Genomic DNA, 17,762 nt, shown 5'->3' on the forward strand with positions numbered 1-17,762 from the left:
CGGACATCCTTACCAACCCGGCCCACAGCATCGTTCAGCTACTCCGATCAGGTAAAATACACAGGAGGATCTGAGCCACCACCACCAGGCTGAGGAACAGTGTCTTCCCACAGCAGTGAAAATGCTGAACGACCAAAGGAACTGCTCCGACCAAGTCCTCTGAGACTACTACTTATTAAACAATTTTTTATTTTTTTTTTAATATCTATGTCCTGCATGTGTATTGCTTGTTTGTACGTGTGTTATGTCTGGTTATGTGTCTCTCTTGTTTAATTTGTCTTTCACTGTAATGTCTCTTGTGTCACCAGACCTCATCAACATGGATGCTGCCCAACCTGCTGAGTTTTGGCACAATTAGTGCCAGCTGTTACAGCGCCAGCGATCAGGAGCTGGGTTTGAATCTCACGATGTCTGTAAGGAGTTTGTACTCTCTTCCCATATCTGCATTGATTTCCTCTGGGGGCTTCGGTTTCCTCCCATTGTTCAAACCGTACCGGGAGTTGTAGGCCAATGGGGTGGCATGGACTCGTGGGCCGAGATGGCCTGTTACCGTGCCGCATGCATCTCTCCAGCAGATACTTGATCGGAGGAGCTTCCATCATCTGCAGTCTTTGTATTTCCCATTGAATATCTTCACTAGAAAAACTACATTGGGTTGAGCAAGCTTCAGCACCAAGGGCAAACCAATAATTAGGGATTGGCAATAAATGCCGGCCTTGCCAACACACCCACGGCTTAAAAGTGAATGAAGTAAAATCAGACCAGCATTCCATCAGAACTGCAAGGAAATTCTGCCCCTTTTTTTAACCCACTGGCAATGAGAGGTTGTGAATATCAGCCAATTAGACTGCATGGCATCAGACCAATCAGATTTGTCGGAAGGTGGGGAAAAACATCTGCCCAGAACCAGTTGGGCCAGTCTTCAGATAGGATCTGCAAGGGGATTGGTCGGGGAGGAAACTGGAGATTGTTACCATCAATCAATCAGATGGTGCTTTCTCTTTTAATTGGGCACGTGGACTCAGAGCAGAAACATGGAAGATGAACCATTAGTTAACATTGAAAATCAGGGACCTTATTTAGCATTTCCCTCTGCCCCAGCACACATCACAACAAACAAACAAACGTCAAGCCCACATTTGCACAGCAGATCCCTCCATAATCTTCGCTGTGATTCCCTACTTCGCTGAGCATTTTTCTCAAATTTTGGACAAATATTCCTCCTAAGAGCAGTGAGCTCCAAAATGTGGCAAATTGAGGTTTGGGTCGGGGAGTGGTGGGGTTGGGGTGGAATCAAATCACGGTGCCTGGTGTCAGACTTGCCCAAGAATTTACTGCCTTGCCAACCCCCCCCCCCCCCCCCCCCTCCTCTGCTTTTAAATGACCACAGCTTCAGACTGTGTTAATATGCACTGCATCTTCCCACAAGGGAGGCCTATATTTAGGCCGGCTTCCAAGTTGTCAGCTTTTTACTGTCGGCTGGTACGTTTTGGCTGCCTGAGGAGGTTGGTCTGTCTAAATTTGTGTCAGCTTGCCAGACAGCGCAAGAAAACTCAACAAGCCTCCTCCGTAATAGCGACGCTTATTTTACTTGAGGATGTAAAGGTAACTGTGCCCCCGAATTTTAAAACTCCGATTCCAGTCAACGTGTGGGGTGCAAGTCTATTTTGTTACTTACCCTCTAATTATGTGATTTGTTGCCAGCCTCTATGGCAAAAGTCAACCAAAAAATAAAATGGAAACACTCATCAGGTCAGTCAGTATCTGTGGCAGGAGAAACCCTTTAGCCCAAACCCTTTAGTCTCTTCTCACAGACACTGCCCAATTTTTATTTCTGGTTTCCAACCTTAATTTCCAATTTAAATTTAGACCTACAGCTCGGAAACGGGCGCTTTCTACCCACGAGCCTGTGCCACCCAATCGACCTACAATCCCCGGTACAATTGGAGGGTGGGGGGAAGCCGGAGTCCCCCGGAGGAAACCCACACAGGCCCAGGGAGAACGTACAAACTCCTTGAACCCCGCCCCCGATTACTGGCACTGTAACAGCATTACGTTAACCAGTAAACTAGCTGTTCAGCACAGGATGAGTTTACTAAACTAATGATATGTACCCTACATGATCATTCCCACCATATGGGGCAGGGGTACTTGAGATCTGTCACTACCTAGAAAGGTACAATCCTAAGGAAAGTATGTCACATAAATGTCATGTAAATGCAATTCAAGAGGGGAAAACAATGATCTTGTAACAGCCCATCGGCCACGCCAGTCTGAGGACAATATTTATTCTATTCCCCCTCTGCCTATTTCCTTGTAAGAGAACATAGTTCAGGCCTTTCGGCCCACATTGTTGTGCTGACATAGTGATCTACTCTAACAACAGATTAGAATTTCCCTATAGTATATAACCTTCCATTTTCCTCTGTTCCATGAGCCTCTCTAATAGTATGTTACTGAAGGCTCTCGAAAATTCTACGGGTGGACCGTGGAGGGCATACTGGCTGATCGCATCCCTGCCTGGTATGGAGGTGCCAATGCTCATCAGGACAGGAAAAAAAAAACTCCAGCGGGTTGTTTACTTGGTCTGCGACATCAAGGACATCGACAAGAGCTCAAGAAAGCAGCCTCTCTCCTCAAGGACCCCCCACCACCCAGGCCATACCCTCTTCACTCTGCTACCATTGGGAAAAAGGTACAGGAGCCTAAAGGCGAGCACTCAGCGGCACAAGGACATCTTCCCCTCTGCCATCAGATTCCTGAATGATCAATGAACCACAGACACGTAAATAAATTATCATAATTATTATCAATAATAATGCACAAATATTTAATACGATCAGACCATCTAAACTTCACAATCTGTCTACATGACGAATAATCCATCTCCGCCAAAGGCCAAATTTTGTTCTTCTCCTAATTTACCTTATAACCAGATTAAGCTCCATACTGTTACAAACGTTCATGTAAGGTCTCCAAAGACCGTAAAGGATGAGTTAAATATATCAATACGTCATCTGCAAACAAATTTATCTTCTATTCATTAGAATTCACCTTAATACCTGTTATCGCATTATCTTGCCCAATCATCTGCGCCGAAGGTTCAATAACCAATGCAAAAAGAGCTGGTGACAAAGGACAGCCCTGTCTATTTGATCTAGTTAATGTAAAAGGTGAGGTTATCTGTCCATTGGACACCATACTCGCAGTGGGACTTTTATATAAAGCCTTAACCCAACCAGTAAAAAGAGGCCCAACTTTAACTTTTCCAGAACCTTAAAAAAAAAGCCCCATTCTACTCTATCAAAGGCCTTTTCAGCATCCAAAGAGGTTACCATCGGTAGGTCAGGTTGCTGCCGTGAAGTATTAATCAAAGAAATCAATTTTACTACATTATCGATTGAATAACGGTTCTTAATAAAACCTGCTTATTCCACATGAACTAAATCGAGTAAGCATTTTGCTAGTCTATTAGCCAGAACCTTGGCTGCTATCTTATAGCCTACATTTAACAAGGAAATAGGTCTATATGATCCCACATTCAAGGAATTCCTATCCTTCTTGGGAATCACAGTAATAATTGCTTTAGAAAAAGGATCTGGTAAGGGACCAACTTTAGCCGCCTGATCTAGAGTATCCATCAACAAAGGAACTAACAAATCTTGAAACTCATGACAATAAATCCTGATTCTGGAAGGATCCTATTGTCCCAGCCTCCACCACTTTTTCCAGCACTGTGTTCCATTCACCCACCATTCTCGGCGTGAAGAACTTACCCTTTACGTACCCACCAGAAGTTATCACCCAAGTGCCTTAAAACGATGCCCCCTCATGTTAACCATTTCAGCCCTGGGGAAAAGCCTCTGGCCGTCCACATGATGAATGAGTCTCATTGCCTTGTCCACCTCTCTCAGGTTACCCCTCACCTTCCATTGCTCCAGGGAGAAGAGACCATTCACTCAACCTATCCCCTCTGATTCAGTCAGCGCCCTTGTACTCTCCTCCCCACCCTCTCTGCAGTATCTGTGCCTTTCCTGTAATGAGGAGACTTGGGGGGGGGCACCACAGTTAGCGCACAAAGCCGTAATTTGGCCAGTGGCCGGGGTTCAAATCCCACGCTGTCTGTAAGGAGTTTGTATGTCTTCCCCGTGTCTATGTGGGTTTCCTTCAGATGCGCCAGTTTCCTCCCACCATTCAGAAACACACTGGGGGTTGTTGGTCAATGGGGTGTCATTGGGCGGCACGAGTTTGTGGGCCTGTTACCATGCTGTATGTCTAAATTTTAAAAAATACAAAATTTTTCCAAGTTGGGTCTAAACAAAGCCTTATATGCTGTTACATTCATGCCCATATAGTTATGCCCATCCTCTCTGCAATGATTAGGGGCCCCACAAGAGATGGGAATCTGGAGCTTCAAACCCTCGAGGATCTCAGCAGACTGAGCTACGTCAGTGAGAGAAAATTCTGCGCAATCCTTTTCTTTTGCCCATCAACCCAAGCCTAAAATGGACTTGGACAGTTACCAATAAATGTGGCAGCATGTCTTTCGAAAGCACGAGGCGTCCGGAGCACCTGGAGGAATTCCACACGCTCGCGAGGAGAATGTACAAACTCCACATGGACAGCTCCCAAAGTCAGGATCAGACTTGAACCACTGGAGCTGTGGGGCCATGGAATCACCTGGTTCCCCAATGATCTCCAGGCTTTAGATGTGGATGTTCGAAATCATGAGTTAAAGTCTGGGACTTTAAAGCATAGTGCTCCACACTGATTAAGTGCAAATGCTGAACTAATTCTTTGACAGAGACATCCAATATAAGCTGACTTAGACAGAAAGACCCAGATCCCAGGAATGAATTAAAATTAATACAGCAATTCCTACGGGTTTTCATTCAATTAAAGCAGTGGTTCTCAACCTTTTTCCCCCCATTCACATACCACCTTAAGTCATCCCTTACTAACCACAGAGCTCCTATGCCATGGTGCATAGGCTGGGTGTCACAGATGGCGTAGCGGTTAGCCCAATCCTGTTACAGCGCCAGTGATGACGACCCCCGGGGTTCGAATCCTGCATCTCTGTAAGGAGTCTATGTGTTCTCCCCGTGTCTGCGTGGGTTGACCCCAGGGATTCCAGTTTCATCCCACCATTCGAAATGTACCAGCGGTAGTAGATTAGTTGGGTGTAAATTGGGCAGCACGGACTCGTGGGTCCAAAATAGCCTGTTACCATGCTGTATGTCTAAATTTTGTTTTTAAATGAAAACTTCTGAATTAAGGCTTGGTGATTTGTGATTCCAAATGACCTTACATATTGGTTCCCAAGATGCTCATCTCCATTTCCTTTCCGCCCAAGTTGTCTTTGCTTGCAGGATATCAGATGTCAGACTGAATGAAAAACAGAAGGATGCCATTTAGACTTGGGATTGGCCCCCCAGAACCTCAGGCACACCTCCTCAGCAGGTGGAAACAGCACGATTCTCCTCGTTGAGTTGACATTGGGTTCTCCTTCTTGACATTGCCAGTGCACCCACAAAGATGGCAAGAAGGTGGCAGAATTCGACAATGCAGCAGAAAGCTCCAGCTCTACTCTAAACTTGTGCCGCTGATGGTTTGAGATAAAGATTCCCCCCCCCCCCCCACTTCCCTCCCTCGCACTGCACCGGAAAAGCATAAAAAAGACTCATCCCAACCCCCACCCTTCCTTCAGGAAGAAGACACACAAGCACGAGATCATGATCATCAGGTTCAAGGACAGTCTCATTCCCATCATATTCAAACCCCTGAATCAAGCTGTCTTTGCTCTGAGCCAACTGAACTCTCCAAAGCTCTGCACCTTTGTGCCTCTGCCCTCTGTCTTACATGCTGTACTATGTACAAGACGTCTACTAGTCTGCTTGCAAAGCAGCTTCCATTGCATCTTGGTGGATGTGACAACAAACTTGAACCTGTACCTGAAGATGCTAGACAAGAACCTTGCATCCAACCTACATCCACATTGATTTCAAAGTGTTTGGCAATAAAAGCAGTGAATTTCTATTTGGCTCTTCCAACGTTGTCCAGGAGGAAAAATGAAAGATCGCCAGTAAGAGAATTTTACTGTGGTCGGTCAGATAAAAGAAAGAAATCTGTTGCAAATTCTGTGCAACCAATCCATTAACCCACCTTCATCATTTCCACTGGGAGACACTTCCTTTATAGATTAACTGCTGCAGGGTTTCTGAAAATAAGAACTGACTCCTTCCTAAATCATCACTGATCATTTGTAAAAGAGCCCTGGAGAGGTGGAATGGACTGGCAGTGTCGAAAGAAGTAAAAAGGTCCACAGAGACATTCTGATTGAAGTAAAAACACGTTGCTGGAGAAACTCAGCTGGTCAAACTGTGTCCTTTATGTAGCAAAGATAAAGATACAAAACCAATGTTTCAGGCTTTAGCCCTTCATCAAGGTGTGGGAAAATGTTGGCCGATGTCCGAACAAAAAGGTGGGGGGAAGGGGACAGACACAATGGATGAAGAGACAGAGGGCACAGCAGGTGGTGGAGGGAGAGCGTGGAGATGCTTCTGGTGAAGCTGAAACCTCCTGCTACCCGGCTTCAATCCTGACCTCCAGTGCTGTCCATGTGGAGTTTGCTCTTTTCTGCCTGTGACCCAAGACATGCAAGTTGGCAGATTGATTGACCATTGTGAAGCACCTCCGAGAGGTCTGTTGTGTGTGGAGGAGACAAGGTCTCCCTGCAATGTGTGGACTGTGGGTGGTCATGTGTCCGCCCTGCCTGAAACTTATTTGGAAGTCGCATCACCTGTCAATCAAGGTTGAACTCTGACCACCCATTAGTGCACACCTTCCCATTGGCTTGTTAAATTACCAAGGGGGGGGGGGTCATTATTGGCTGGGCACCCAGATCAGAACTGTATAAAACATCGATGCACAGCACATTTTTTCTCTCTACCTCATGGTCCAAGCACTGGACACCACTCCACACCAGGTCACTACTGTGGACATCATTGGAAGTGAAACGGGTAAGGTGTGCACGACACGGAAGCTGAGCCAAAGTATTGCGATAGATCAATACTCGCAGAGAGCCGCACCCTCCATTGGTACAGGGAACCGGGTGCGTGTAAGAGTCCCTGTTTGTAGCGTCTCAGCGGGCCGAGTATAGGTTCACTAGTGTCGGAGTCCAACCAAGGTCCGAGGTGAATGTCATCATTGTTGCCTAAGTGAAATAGTGATTGAGTACTATTGTCTCCTGTTTGTCTCCGTGTGTTCATTAAAGTTACATGTGATTGTAACACACATCCAGTCTCTTCTCTCTGTGAACCCCAATGAACCTGATACTCTTCCCAGCACAACAAGGAGCCGAATGGAATTGGGGAGAAGAGTTTATAGGGGGAAAGTTACCAGGAACGTGAATCACTCTGCGATGGAACAATTGGCCTCCTTCTATATCATATGGAAATATGCTATTAGTCCTTCAGGATGTAAGGCAAGGATGGAGGGACTGCCATTGTTTTCCTTGGGTGTAGAGGAGGTGAAATGAAGACTGAATCAAGGTTTTCAAGACCTAAAGGCTGAATAAGCCTACCAGCAGGAATGTCTTTCAAGTTGACAGATATAAGATGATTGATTGATGGGAAAATATTTTTAGAGGTGGTTATGAAATGTCTGAAAGGGACTGGATAACTTACAAAAAAGAGAAAAGTCTATTCAAAAGGGGAAAAAAGAGGAAAGTATTTTTCAAAGCAGGAGAATGGAATTCTCAAACAGGGGGTAAAGTTTCTCATTAATTCTATATGATTTTCTATTTCAATGGTTAAAACAACCATCAGTTCTGTTGTTTAAAAAAAGCAATTTCATGAAGAAATAATGAAGTCTGCAGTTGGAGATGAGAGACTGATCTTATTTCGTCAAGTTTATCATCATCTATCTGATTGCACAAGTCCAACCCGACGAAACAGCATCCTCCAGTCCTCGGTGCAAAACCCGCAGACACACATCCAGACACAACACACATGGAGACAAATTTTCAATTTCAGATTTATTCTCAGAGCACATACGTGACATCACATACAACCCTGAAATTCCTCTTTCCTGCAGGCATGGCAGAACTAGGTAGAACAGCGTAAAACATGTAAACAAACAAAGAACTGTAAATAGATAACGAATGTAAACAACTGTGCAATACATATGTGGGGCAAGTATTCATATATATAAATAAGTATCATTTCATGAATATGGGAGTCCCGGCTAGTCAGCGTGAGCAGTTCCTTTGTCGTTCAGCATTTTCACTACCCGTGGGAAGAATCTGCTCCTCATCGTGGTGGTGCTGGATTAGATACTCCTGTAGCTCTTCCCCAACGGCAGCAGTGAAAGATGCTGGTGGAAGGGGTCCTCAATGATTTTGCGTGCCCTTGTCAGTCAATGACCCTGGTAGATCATGTCAATGGGGAGGAGGGAGACTCCAGTGATCCTCTCTGCCACTCGTGGCCCTGTGGACTGACCTCCGATCCATTTCTCTGCAGCCCACTATGATGCAGCCGGTCAGGACGCTCTCAGTAGAGAACCTGTAGAAGGTTGACATGATGGTGACTGGTAGCTTTGCCTGCTTCAGTCTTCTCCAGAAGTGCAGTCGCCTTCTGAACAAGTGAGGAGATGTTGAGCGTCCACGATAGGTCGCTAGTTAAGTGAACACCAAGGAACTTGGTGCTCTCCACTCTCTCCACTCTAGAGGTGTTGATGTGTAGAGGAGGATGGTCATTTCTGGTTCTCCTGACGTCCACAATCTTCTCCTTCATCTTGTCCACGTTGAGGATGTTATTCTTGCAGCATATCACGAGATTTAACAACACAATGTGGCAGCATGCATCACAGGATTTAAGATTCAAATGCTATTAGTTTGACACCAGGTGTATTTAAATGGCTTAGTGTTGTATGGAAAGGGCCTTGGGAATTTATGAATTGAGTACAAGTTGTTATGGAAGTCTTGACTTCAAAATGAAGCTCTGTGACAGAGAGTGCCTGTGTACAGAGAGAGCTAAGACAATTTTCATAGCTCTCTGTGCCAGTTACACTTGGCCTTAATTCAAGGTTTTAATTTAGGTTTATAGAACCAGAATTGACTCAGGCGTCCAAGCTGCTTGAGAAATGATTAGCACCCCCTGACCCAGACTCCGTACTGGGGGGCAATATTTGTTTGAGGCACATGCTCATGTTGAAATGGGACCGCCAGGTTCTTCTGAAGGAAAAGAATGCAAGTCCATAAGAGGAAATCCTACCTAAGCCTCACAATGACCTTCAAGATATGGCTGCACTTGTCCAACAACTGAACAGGATACTTGCTGATCATCTCAAGGCCAAACCCCAAACCAGCGAGCTGGTGCTCAGTTGTAGCTTCTTGGACATGCACGGTGGTTTAATGAGGAGATGACCATAGAGATGGACATGCAAAGTGGTTTAATGAGGAGATCAGCACAGAGACGGACATGCATGGTGGTTTAATGAGGAGGTCAGCACAGAGACGGACATGCACGGTGGTTTAATGAGAAGATCAGCACAGAGATGGACATGCACAGTGGTTTAATGAGGAGATCAGCACAGAGACGGACATGCAAAGTGGTTTAATGAGGAGATCAGCACAGAGACGGACATGCACGGTGGTTTAATGAGGAGATGACCACAGAGACGGACATGCAAAGTGGTTTAATGAGGAGATCAGCACAGAGACGGACATGCAAAGTGGTTTAATGAGGAGATCAGCACAGAGACGGACATGCACGGTGGTTTAATGAGGAGATGACCACAGAGACGGACATGCAAAGTGGTTTAATGAGGAGATCAGCACAGAGACGGACATGCAAAGTGGTTTAATGAGGAGATCAGCACAGAGACTGACATGCACGGTGGTTTAATGAGGAGATGACCACAGAGACGGACATGCACGGTGGTTTAATGAGGAGATGACCACAGAGATGGACAAGCACAGTGGTTTAATGAGGAGATCAGCACAGAGACGGACATGCACGGTGGTTTAATGAGGAGATGACCACAGAGACGGACAAGCACGGTGGTTTAATGAGGAGGTCAGCACAGAGACGGACATGCACGGTGGTTTAATGAGGAGATCAGCACAGAGACGGACATGCACGGTGGTTTAATGAGGAGATCAGCACAGAGATGGACAAACACGGTGGTTTAATGAGGAGATGACCACAAAGACGGACATGCATGGTGGTTTTTTTGTTTTTTTTTAAAAGTTTTTATTTTTCACACCATAAACCACATTGACCATGATACATACTTTTTCCTTTTCAAATTTATACAGTGCCATTTTCTCCCCCCCACCTCCTCCCATCCCACCCTCCCTACCTCCCCCCTCCCGTCCATTTAAAGTACAAAATCTAGGATACATTAAACCAGTCAAACGATGTTGTCATACAATAAAAATAAACAAGAAATTCCACTGAGTCAATTCTTTTCATTTCCTTCTCCTTTCGTTAATTTAGGTAGTGAATGTCCCCGGTAGGTTTTCGCTATTGTGTTTCATGTAAGGCTCCCATATTTGTTCAAATATTTCAATATTATTTCTTAAACTATATGTTATTTTTTCTAATGGAATACATTTATTCATTTCTATATACCATTGTTGTATTTTCAAATTATCTTCCGATTTCCAGGTTGACATAATACATTTTTTTGCTACGGCTAGAGCTATCTTAACAAATCTTTTTTGAGCATCCTCCAAATCAATTCCAAATTCTTTGTTTTTTATGTTACTTAGGAGAAAGATCTCTGGATTCTTTGGTATATTGTTTTCTGTTATTTTATTTAATATCTGATTGAGATCTTCCCAAAATTTTTCTACTTTCTCACATGTCCAGATTGCATGAATTGTTGTTCCCATTTCTTTTTTACATCAAAAACATCTATCAGATACTGTTGGGTCCCATTTATTTAACTTTTGAGGTGTGATGTATAGCCTGTGTATCCAGTTATATTGTATCATACGTAACCTCGTATTTATTGTATTTCTCATCGTTCCAGAGCATAACTTCTCCCATGTTTCCTTTTTTATCTTTATATTTAAATCTTGTTCCCATTTTTGTTTAGTTTTACCATTTGTTTCCTCATTCTCCTTTTCTTGCAGTTTAATATACATATTTGTTATAAATCTTTTGATTATCATTGTGTCTGTAATCACATATTCAAAGTTACTTCCCTCTGGTAACCTCAGACTGCTTCCTAATTTGTCCTTCAAGCATGGTGGTTTAATGAGGAGATCAGCACAGAGACGGACATGCACGGTGGTTTAATGAGGAGATCAGCACAGAGACGGACATGCATGGTGGCTTAATGAGGAGATGACCACAAAGACGGACATGCACGGTGGTTTAATGAGGAGATCAGCACAGAGATAGACATGCACGGTGGTTTAACGAGGAGATGACCACAGAAACGGACATGCACGGTGGTTTAATGAGGAGATCAGCACAGAGACAGACATGCACGGTGGTTTAATGAGGAGATGACCACAGAGACGGACATGCACGGTGGTTTAATGAGGAGATCAGCACAGAGACGGACATGCATGGTGGTTTAATGAGGAGATGACCACAAAGACGGACATGCATGGTGGTTTAATGAGGAAATGACCATAGAGATGGACATGCAAAGTGGTTTAATGAGGAGATCAGCACAGAGACGGACATGCATGGTGCTTTAATGAGGAGATGACCACAGAGACGGACATGCACGGTGGTTTAATGAGGAGATCAGCATAGAGATGGACAAACACGGTGGTTTAATGAGGAGATGACCACAAAGACGGACATGCATGGTGGTTTAATGAGGAGATCAGCACAGAGACAGACATGCACGGTGGTTTAATGAGGAGATGACCACAGAAACGGACATGCACGGTGGTTTAATGAGGAGATCAGCGCAGAGATGGACATGCACGGTGGTTTAATGAGGAGATGACCACAGAGATGGAGATGCACGGTGGTTTAGAGGAGATGACCGCAGAGCCAACTTGGAAGTACATTGGGTTCACAATGAATAAGCAGCTGTTATATGTTTTAGTATAATTAGATGAAATTAGATGAATCAGAATTTATTGTCATGAACATGTCACAAAATTTGTTGTTTTGAAGCAGCGTTACAATGGAAAAAAATAAATGTGGAAAAGAAGAGAAAGTGAGTCAGTGTCTCTGGGTCACTGCCAATTCAGAAATCTGATGGCGGAGGGGAATAAGCTGCCCTTGTGCCACTGGGTGCCCGTCTTCAGGCCCCTGCACCTCTATCCTGATGTAACAGAATGAAGAGGACATAACCTGGGTGGTGGGGGTCCTTGAGTATAAGAGGCTACTTTCTTAAGACACTGCCTCTTGTAGATACCCTTGATGGAATGAAGATTGATATCTATGATGGCACTGGCCGAGTTATCAATCCTCTGCATTGGCACCCTTATACCAGAGAGTGGTGCATCCAGTCAGAACGCTCCCCACGGTGCACCTGTAGAAATTTGCAAGAGTTTTTGGTGACATACCAAATCTCCTCAAGCTGGTGAGACCTCTTCATGATTGCATTGACATGGAAGTCTCAAGATAGATTTTCAGAGAGGTTGACACCCAGGAATTTGTAGTTGTTCAGCCTTTCCACTCAACAGGGACTGGTTCGTGTTCTCCTGATGTCCCCCTCCTGAAGTCCACAATCAGCTCCATAATTTGAACATTTTGGTTCTACGAGCCATGCAATAGTTTATAATTTCTCCCCTTCACTGGGGGGGAGGGGGGGGAAATGGTGTCCATCATTGCTGAACATTGAGACAGGGAAGGTGCCTTGCAATGAGAAATAAAACCATACAATGCTCTAAGTATTCAGGAGATCAGACAGTGTCTGTCCAGAAAGAAATGGGTAATGTTTTCGGTCACTGATGCATGAAGATCATCCTGAAACATTAACCTTGGTTCTCTTTCTGGGCCTGCTGGGGGTTTAAGAATTTGCATCATTTGCTTTGGAGATGAATCGCTGTTGGGTCTCTCCAGTATAGTGGGGTTAATTTCAAGCCTGAAGTTCAAATCCCACCAAGACAATTTCAAGTGAAAAATTTGGTCATGTTGAGATATGATATTGTTGCAACCCATCAGTTAGAACAATAGACCATCACAGAATAGAAGCAGACACTTTGGTCCATCTAGTCTGTGCCAAACTATTATTCTGCATTAGATAGTCCCAATGTCCTAAACATAGTCCTCCATACCCCTAACCCGTACCTATCCAGATTTTTCTTAAATGTCAAAATTGAACTCACTTCAGATGCCAGCTCATTCTCTCAATCAGATATTAAATAAAATAACAGAAAACAATATACCAAAGAATCCAGAGATCTTTCTCCTAAGTAACATTAAAAACAAAGAATTTGGAATTGACTTGGAGGATGCACAAAAAAGATTTGTTAAGATAGCTCTAGCCGTAGCAAAAAAATGTATTATGTCAACCTGGAAATTGGAAGATAATTTGAAAATACAACAATGGTATATAGAAATGAATAAATGTATTCCATTAGAAAAAATAACATATAGTTTAAGAAATAATATTGAAATATTCGAACAAGTATAGGAGCCTTACATTAAATACAATAGCGAAAACCTACCGGGGACAAACATTACCTAAGTTGATGGAAGGAGAAGGAAAGAAAAGAATGGACTCAGTAGAATTTCTGGTGTATTTTTGTTGAGTGACAACATTGTCTGACTGGTTTAATGTATCCTAGATTGTATACCTTAAATGGATGGGAGGGGGGGGTGGGGGGGGGTGGGTTGGGAGGAGGGAGGGGGGGGGGGAGAAAATGTCACTGTATATGTGTGAAAAGGAAAAAGTGTGTATCATGACTAATGTGATTTATGGTGTGAAAAATAAAAAAATTTAAAAAAAAAGATGCCAGCTCATTCCACATTCACGCTAATCTCTGGGTAGAGGTTCCCCCGAATATTCCCTTTAAACATTTGACCCTTAACACTCTTGGGCTCACTCAAGCCTGTTTGCGTGTAATCTGTACCCTTCATAATTTTAAATACTTCTATCAAATCTCCCCTCATTCAGAATTTATTGTCATAAGGATGTCATGAAATTCATTTCTTTGCAGCAGAATTCTGGGGCTCATTGATTATTCAGGAATCTGATGGCAGCGGGGAAGAAGCCGTCCTTGTGCCGCTGGGTGCTCATCTTCAGGCTCCTGTACCTTTTCCCCGACGGTTGCAGAGTGATGAGGATGTGGGCTTGGTGGTGGGGGTCCTTGAGGACTCCGCCTCTTGTAGATGTCCTCGATGCCAGTTCCTCAAGTCCCAGCAACATCCTTGTAAATCTTCTCTGCACTCTTTCTAAATTTTAATTAGACATACAGCACGGTAACAGGCCACTTCAGTCCACAAGTCTGTGCTGCCCAATTTACACCCCAGTATTTTTTGAACGGTAGGAGGAAACCAGAGGCCCTGGGGAGAACATATAAACTCCTTACAGACAGGATTCGAACCCTGGTCCCGATCGTTGGTTCTGTAATGGTGTTGCACTAAACCGCTACATTAACCGTGCCACCCAAAAGGCCCCAAGAAATGTAAATAAAAAAGAATTCACTCCTCTCCCAATTTATAGACATGTGATGTTTGGCTCAGGCATGACAGGTCTTGCAGAATTTCATGGCAATCAACCCACAGACCCACTATGAGCCACGTCCTCTAGGTTTGGCACAAACCTTTAATAGCAGAGCGGATGGCACGTCCGATAGAACCGCTGTCTCACTGCCCCGATAACCAGGGCTCATTCCTGACCTCAGGCACTTCCTCTGTGGAGTTTGCACATTTTCCCTGTGACTGTGTGGGTCATCCCTCCCACCTCCCCTGTACCCTCCACCCCCCCCCCCAACTCCTCCTTCCCAGGTGTTCTGGTTTTGTTCTACATCCCTGAAAGGCTTAACAAACATCTTATTGTCAGGTGCACTGAGATTTAGCTGAAATTATCCAAGGATCTTCCACGTTGGTGCAATCACGAAGAAGACTCGCCAGCAGCTATATTTCGTAAGGTGTCTGAGGAGATTCGGCACATCACCGAAGACTCTCGTAAACAATTACAGGTGAACCATGGAGAGCATTCTGGCTGGTTACATCATTCTCTGGTATGAAGGGTGCTGATTCTCAGGACAAGAATAAACTCCAGAGGGTTGTTCACTTGGCCTACGACATCTCGAGGACCAGACTTCATTCCATCGAGGACATCTACAAGAGGTGGTGTCTTAAGGAAGCAGCCTCTATCCTCAAGGACCCCCCCCCCCCCCCACCACCCAGGCCACACCTTCTTCACTCTGTGACCATTGGGGGAAAAGGTACAGGAGCCTGGACGAGCACTCAGCGGCACAGGGACAGCTTCTTCCCCTCCGCCGTCAAATTCCTGAATAACAAATTTTGTGACTTGTTCATGACAATAAATTCTGATTCTATTCAGGCATTGCAAAAAAAAAGGTCATCACTCTCCAGCAAACTTTATTCTTTACAGAAAACATGGGAAAGCAAACATGACAATGGTCAACTTAGGCTTCTAGCATTTTAACAATTCTCTACATTTTCCTCTCAGAGGGTTCAACCAGGGACAAGCATGCTCCATGCTATCAGACACAGTCCTGGTCAGGGTTTCCCTTATCTCTCCAGTCCCATTCCCCCCTCTCTCTCTCTTTCCACTCCCCTGCCATTTCTCCCTACTCCTCGTCCACACCTTCCTTCCTTCTGCCGATCAGAGTTCTTCCTCAGTCCTCTGCCTCCTCCCACCTCCCCACTTACTTCCAACCCACCCCCCCCATTTCTTCCCACCGAGTAGTGTGCGCCTGTGATAGTACAGATCTATCACCAATGTACATAATGTATATAGTGTACAGCGATTGGCTGAGAGCTAAGCCACACCTACTGTCTGGGCCTTAAAGGGTTGTGTCCCTAGCCAGGTCGGATCATTCCGGACTGGTCGGCCACCTGTGAAGAGCTCCAGTCTTTTGCTAATAAAAGCCTTGGTTTGGATCAACAAGTCTTTGGTTCTTTCGACGAGCTCTACAGCGCCTCTCCCATGGAACACTATAGGACAGGCCCTTCAGCCCATCTTGGTCTGTGCTGAACTATCATTCTCCCAGTCCCAACAGCCTGCACCTGGGCCATAGCCCTCCCATCCGTGGACCCGTCCAAATTCTTTTTAAATGTCAAAATTGAGCCCGCATTCACCACTTCACCTGGCAGCTCGTTCCGCTCCCTGCGTGAAGAAGATCCCCATGACAGTCTCTTTAAACACTTCACCCATGTCCTCCGGTTCTTGTCTCCTGCAACCTCAGTGGAAAAAGCCTGATTGCATTCACCCCATTGAAACCCCTCAAAATTTGAACAGCTCTATCAATTCTCCCCCCATTCCCTGACACTCCAGGGAATAAAGTCCGAACCTGCCTATAATATCAATAACAATATATACACAAATATTCATCAAGTATGTTTGTCTTTTAAAGATTGTCGGTAATTTTTTTTCGAATAGAGTACACGTGTTCATTTCTAAGCACCATTGTTGTATTTTTAAGTTGCCTCTATTTTCCACATTATCATTACACACTTTTTTTTGCTGCTCCAGGCGCAATCATAATAAATATGTTTTGAACCCTGTCTAATTCTTTTTTTACAGAAAGATTTTTGGTATCTTATTTTTTTAATAAGTCCCAGCCATCTGCTCATTTCTTACTGGTCCCGATGAAGGGTTCTTGGCTGTTGGCTCCTGCGGATGTTTTGCGAGCCGCCGGGTTCCTTCAGCATTTTGCCTGGTGTTCCAGTTTTCTAGCATCTGCAGTCTCCTTGTTGACAGGCCTGGGTTTTTTTTTTAATTGCACCGTGAATTATATCAATAATATAAACAAGTGCCATGATTAAAATATACAGTGACATTTCCTTCCCCCCCCTCCTTCCTCCCACCCTCATAACTTAAAAGAATCAAAAACAAATAATAAAAGAGACAAAAAAAAGTTGTGTCCATATTTAAGTCTTATCAGGCTTGTATCTTATCTCTTTAAGAGATGGAGATCCAAAATCGGCAGTTTCTAACATATTCTATGTATGGTTCCCAAATTTGTTCAAAACTTGTCTTTGAGATTGTAGGTAATTTTTTTTTGAATGGAATACACTTGTTCGTTTCTATGCACCATTGTTGTTTTTGTTTTTTTTTTGTTTTTTTTTGTATTTTTAAGGTTGCCTTTATTTTCCAAGTTGTCATAATGCATTTTTTTTTTGCTGCTGCAAAGCAGCAAATCTTTTTTTGGGCTCGGTCTAATTTTAGGCCTAGTTTTTTGACAGACCTGGTTGAAATAGCCTCTCAGTGACTCTTCAGGAAATGTGGGTCAATGCATTAAACACAAAAATGCTGGAGGAACTACGGCCTGTTTCAGACCGGGGCCCTTCTTAAAGGTACAAGCAAAACGCAGGCCGCCGACTGAATTAAAGACTGGGAGGGGGGGAAGGAGTCCAGGTCAAAAGATGGTAATTGGATAAAAGGTTAGAATTGATTTTACTCTGTGAGAGGAGACAGAGGAAAAAGAGACAGGAGATAGGAGGAAGAAGGGGGCTGGGTTTAATGGAAACTGCAGGTCAATGTTAATGGAGGGTGCCCAGAGAGAAGATGAGGTGTTGTTCCTCCATTTTGCAGGTGGTCTCGGTCTGGCAGTGCAGGAGACCATGGACAGACCTGTCAGCAAGGGA

Source organism: Narcine bancroftii, chromosome 11 (assembly GCF_036971445.1).
Source record: "Narcine bancroftii isolate sNarBan1 chromosome 11, sNarBan1.hap1, whole genome shotgun sequence".
Taxonomy (NCBI): Eukaryota; Metazoa; Chordata; class Chondrichthyes; order Torpediniformes; family Narcinidae; genus Narcine; species Narcine bancroftii.